Consider the following 6,000-nt stretch of genomic DNA (forward strand, 5'->3'; position numbering starts at 1 on the left):
CATGTGGCTGGGTTTATTAGGACTTAAATATAGTTTGGAATCTGATCAGCACAGCTCTGGGGACCAAGGTATCTCATTGATTTCTTACTGGCAGGAAGTTGTCGTTTTCTGATACTTAGCCATTATGTCAACATAGTGATGCTCTACTTAGCGATATTCTGCTTGTGGTCTGGCACCACCAATGAACTACTTCATATCCTGTGAAAAGCAACCCTCAGGCTTTTGCTAACCCCACATTTCTACCATTTTAATGATATGCTATATTTTTTCCCTTTGTGGCTTTCATCTCCTGCTCCCACTGCCAGTTGACAAACTTTCCAAAAATCTCTGGCTCTAAGCCACTTGCCTACCTAGAAATTATCTGCTCTTGAGATGAGCATCTTCCCCTGCTCTGATCTGTTGTACTGAGGGTGACAAGTCACATGCTATTGAACATGACTCCTAATAGTAAAGACCTGCCTCTCTCAAGAGGAAGTTGGGCGCATGGCAGGTGGATGCACAGAGAGGCATTGCCTTCATCCCTCTGCATGAGCTCTCTGGTGCTCTCCCATCAGGCTGTTTATTGTACTTTAACCCTATGGATTTACTTCTGTGACTTTACAAATTTCAGAGCAGAGATTTGTAAAGAGGTATATTTGGCTGGGTTGATGTGTACTATGCAGGTATTTTTGCTCATATTTTTAGATTATACAAATCATTGCTATATGGTGATATGGAGTTTGGAATTGCTTGAAATATGCTTATCTTATGTCAAGGTGCCTACTTGTGGTTTCTGAATGGGGCTCTTTTCCTTGCTTTTCTTTTTTTGCTTTTTTCTTTTTTTTTTTTTTTTTTGAGACAGAGTCTTACTCTGTCACCCAGGCTGGAGTGCATGATCTTGGTTCACTGCAACCTCTGCCTCCCCGGTTCAAGTGATTTTCCTGCCTAACTCAGCCTCCCAAGTAGCTGAGATTACAGGCACATGCCACCACTCCTGGCTAATTTTTGTATTTTTGATAGAGATGGGGTTTCACCATGTTGGCCAGGCTGGTCTCGAATTCCTGACCTCAGGTGATTCACCCACCTCGGCCTCCCAAAGTGCTGAGATTATAGGCATGATCCACCGTGCCCAGCCAGTGAATGGGGTTGTTTCTTTAACACTGAAAATTTGTTTTTGGTTCCCATGCTAAGTCTGCACTAAGGAAGATCTTCAGAACACAGGGCACACCAAGGTGCTAGCAAATCCATGAGGTGGATCCCACCTTCCAATAAGCAGTGGGTAAAAGGACTGGATTGTGGGAATCAGACCATTCCTAGTTCCGTGACTGTGACAAAGAATGTGGTGCTTATCACACATCACACAAACATCTCATGTCCTTTGCCTCCACTACATTTCCCAACTTCCCTTGTAGGTAGGTTGGAGCATGTGACTAATTTTGGCCAACAGTCTGTGAGAGGAGGTGATACATGTTCTCCACACTTTCTCTTCTTGGAAGGCATGAGTTTAGTTGACAGAACCCTCAAGGTAGAAGCAGACTGGATCCCTGAGTCATTGTCTGAAACAGTGCTGCCCTGGGGAGCCTCCTGATCTTTTGTGAGTAGGAAATAAACCTCTGTAGGTTAGGCCCTGGAGACCTTGTTGTTTGACTGTTACTGCAGTATAGCCTGGGTCACCCCTGATTAGTACAGTCACTAACCAGCAGTGTGACCTTGGGTAAGTAACAGTGTCTTCAGTCCTCATCTTCCTCTTCTGAAACATAAGAGAATTGCCCTAAATAATCTCAAAGGTTACCTTCATGATTCCTAATTTACCATGTCCTGTTGACTTTTCCTGGGTGGAGTTTCCATTTACTTCTTTCCATTCTTCACTGCCACTGAGGTACATACTTTCTCACTTGAGCCTCCTGATTGGCCTCATGCATCTGTCTTTCCACTTCCTTATATAGATCATGTTCCCTTCTTACTCAACAGGCTTCACTGGCTACTCACTGCCTGCTGAAAAAAGCCCATGTGGGCTGGGCATGGTGGCTTACACCTGTAATCCCAGCACTTAAGGAGGCCGAGGTGGGTGGATTGCTTGAGCCTAGGAGTGCGAGACCAGTATGGGCAATATGGCGGAGCCCTGTCTCTACAAAAAAAAGAAAAGAAAAATTAGCCAGGCATGGTGGCACACACCTGTAGTCCTAGCTACTTGGGAGGCTGAGGCAGGAAGATTGCTTAAGCTCAGGAGGCCAAGGCTGCAGTAAGCCAGATCATGCCACTGTACTATAGCCTGGGTGACAGAGCAAGACTCTGTCTCAACAATAAATAAATAAATAAATAAATAAATAAATAAATAAAAACTGTGTGATTATCAGGCCTTTGAGGTCCTTGATAATCTGTGTTTGGTTATTTGTGCAGAATTCTCTCTCATCTACTGTACTGTAGGCTTCTTGAGGCCCAGTATCACATTTGATTCAGTTAATAGCCTCCCACACAGTTACTGCCTATTGAAGTGAAAAGTCAAATATCTCCAAACTAGGAATGAAGCCCTAGTAGGAAGATAGAAACTACTAAATGAATTGCAGTGATGAAGTTTGCTAGTAGAACACTGCGTTGGTCCATTTTCACACTGCAGATAAAGACATACCTGAGATTGGGCAATTTACAAAAGAAAGAAGTTTATTAGGCCTACAGTGCCACATGGCTGAGGAGGCCTCACAGTCATGGTGGAAGGTGAAAGGCATGTCTCACATGACAGCAAACAAGAGAAGAGAGCTTGTGCAGGGAAATTCCCATTTTTAAAACCATCAGCTCTTGTGAGACTTCCTCACTATCATAAGAACAGCATGGGAGGCCGGGCGTGGTGGCTCATGCCTGTAATCCCAGCACTTTGGGAGGCCAAGGCAGGTGGATCATGAGATCAGGAGATCAAGACCATCCTGGCTAACATGGTGAAACCCCATTTCTACTAAAAATACAAAAACAAAATTAGCCGGGTGTGGTGGCGGGCACCTGTAGTCTCAGCTACTCGGGAGGCTGAGGCAGGAGAATGGTGTGAACCCAGGAGGCAGAGCTTGCAGTGAGCCGAGATCGCACCACTGCACTCCAGCCTGGGTGACAGAGCGAGACTCTGTCTCCAAAAAAAAAAAAGAACAGCATGGGAAAGACCCACCCCCATGATTCAATCACCTCACACCAGGTTCCTCCCATAACACGTGGGAATTCAAGATGAGATTTGGGTGAGGACACAGCCAAACCATATCATTCCACCCTGGCCCCTCCCAAATCTCATGTGCTCACATTTCAAAACCAATCATGCCTTCCCAACAGTCCCCCAAAGTCTTAACTCATTTCAGCATTTACTCCAAAGTCTCATCTGAGATGAGGCAAGTCCCGTCTGCCTATGAACCTGTAAAATAAAAAACAAGTTAGTTACTTCCTACATAGAATGGGGGTACAGGCATTGGGTAAATACAGTTGTTCCAAATTGGAGAAATTGGCCAAAACAAAGGGGCTACAGGCCCCAGGCAAGTTTGAAATCCAGTGGGGCAGTCATATCTTTTTTTTGTTTTGTTTTGTTTTTGAGACGGAGTCTTGCTCTGTGGCCCAGGCTGGAGTGCAGTGGCATGATCTCGGCTCACTGCAAGCTCCGCCTCCTGGGTTCACACTATTCTCCTGCCTCAGCCTCCAGAGTAGCTGGGACTACAGGCACCCGCCACCATGCCTGGCTAATTTTTTGTATTTTTAGTAGAGACGGGGTTCCACTGTGTTAGCCAGGGTGGTCTTGATCTCCTGACCTCGTGATCCACCCACCTCGGCCTCCCAAAGTGCTGGGATTACAGGTGTGAGCCACCACTCCCGGCCCCCAGTCATATCTTAAAGCTCCAAAATGATCTCCTTTGACTCCATGACTCGCTTCCAGGACACAGGATGTGAGAGGTAGGCTCCCACGGCTTTGGGCAGCTCTGCCTCTGTGGCTTTGCAGGGTATATCCCCCCTCCTGGCTGCTTTCACAGGCTGATGTTGAATGTCCGATTTTTCTAGGTGCAAAGTGCAAGCTGTTGGTGGATCTATTCTGGGGTCTGGAGGATGGTGGCCCTCTTCTCACAGCTCCACTAGGTGGTGCTCCAGTAGGGACTCTATGTGGGGGCTTGGAACCCACATTTCCCTTCTGCACTGCCCTAGAAGAGGTTCTCCATGAGGGCCCCGCCCCTGCACCAAACTTCTGCCTGGGCATTCAGACATTTCCATACGTTTTCTGAAATCTAGGCGGAGGTTCCCAAACCTCAATTCTTGACTTCTGTTCACCTGCACGCTCAACACCACATAGAAGCTGCCAGGGCCTGGGGCTTTCACCCTCTAAAGCAACAACCTGAGCTGTACCTTGGCCCCTTTTAGTTACAGCTGCAGCAGCTGGGTTGCAGGGCACAAAGTCCCTAGACTGTACACAGCAGAGGGACCCTGGGCCCAGCCCACTAAACCATTTTTTTCATCTAAACCTCCAGGCCTGCGATTGGGGGGTGGGGGAGTATGCTGTGAGGACCTCTGACCTGCCCTGGAGACATTTTTCTCACTGTCAGAGATTAATATTAGGCTCCTTATTACTTACACAAATTTCTGCAGCTGGCTTGAATTGCTCCTCAGAAAATGGGTTTTTCTTCTTTATTGCTTGTCAGATTGCAAATTTTGCAAACTTTTATGCTCTGTTTCCCTTTTAAAACTGAATGCTTTTAACAACACCCAAGTCACCTCTTGAATGCTTTGCTGCTTAGAAATTTCTTCTGCCAGAAACCCTAAATCATCTTTCTCAAGTTCAAAGTTCCACAAATCTCCAGGGCAGGGGCAAAATGCCACCAGTCTCTTTGCTAAAACATAACAAGAGTGACCTTTGCTCTAGTTCCCAATAACTTCCTCATCTCCATCTGAGACCATCTCAGCCTGGATTTCATTGTCCATATCATTATCAGCATTTTGGTCAAAGCCATTCAACAAGTCTCTAGGGAGTTCCAAACTTTCCCACATTTTCCTGTCTTCTTCTGAGCCCTCCAAATTGTTCCAACCTCCACCTGTTACCCAGTTCCAAAGTTGCTTCCACATTTTCGGGTATCTTTTCAGCAGCACCGCACTCTCGGTACCAATTTACTGTATTAGTCCATTTTCACACTGCTGATAAAGACATACCCAAGACTGGACAATTTACAAAAGAAAGAGGTTTATTGGACTTACAGTTTCACATGTCTGGGGAGGCCTCACAATCATGGCAGAAGGTGAAAGGCATGTCTCACATGGCAGCAGACAAGAGTGGAGAGCTTGTGCAGGGAAACTCCCTTTTTTTTTTTTTTTTTTTTTGAGACGGAGTCTCGCTCTGTCACCCAGGCTGGAGTGCAGTGGCGCAATCTCGGCTCACTGCAAGCGCCGCCTCCCGGGTTCACGCCATTCTTCTGCCTCAGCCTCTCCGAGTAGCTGGGACTACAGGCGCCCGCCACCACGCCCGGCTAATTTTTTGTATTTTTTTTAGTAGAGACGGGGTTTCACCGTGGTCTCAATCTCCTGACCTCGTGATCCGCCCGCCTCGGCCTCCCAAAGTGCTGGGATTACAAGCGTGAGCCACCGCGCCCGGCCTAGGGAAACTCCCATTTTTTGAAACCATCAGATCTTGTGAGACTTACTCATTATCATGAGAACAGCACAAGAAAGACCCGCCCCCATGATTCAATCACCCCCCACCAGGTTCCTCCCATAACACGTGGAATTCAAGATGAGATTTGGGTGGGGACAGAGCCAAGCCATATCAAATATCTACTGGCAACACGTAGAATGTGTATTAAAATACAGAATATGGGCCAGGCACGGTGGCTCATGCCTGTAATCCTAGCACTTTGGGAGGCCGAGGCAGGCAGATCACCTGAGGTTGGGAGTTTGAGACCAGCCTGGCCAACATGGTGAAACCCTGTCTCTACTAAAAAAAAAATACAAAATTAGCCAGGCGTGGTGGCACATGCCTGTAATCCCAGCTACTTGGGAGGCTGAGGCAGGAGA

This window comes from Hylobates moloch, unplaced genomic scaffold, assembly GCF_009828535.3.
Source record: "Hylobates moloch isolate HMO894 unplaced genomic scaffold, HMol_V3 SCAFFOLD_3, whole genome shotgun sequence".
NCBI lineage: Eukaryota > Metazoa > Chordata > Mammalia > Primates > Hylobatidae > Hylobates > Hylobates moloch.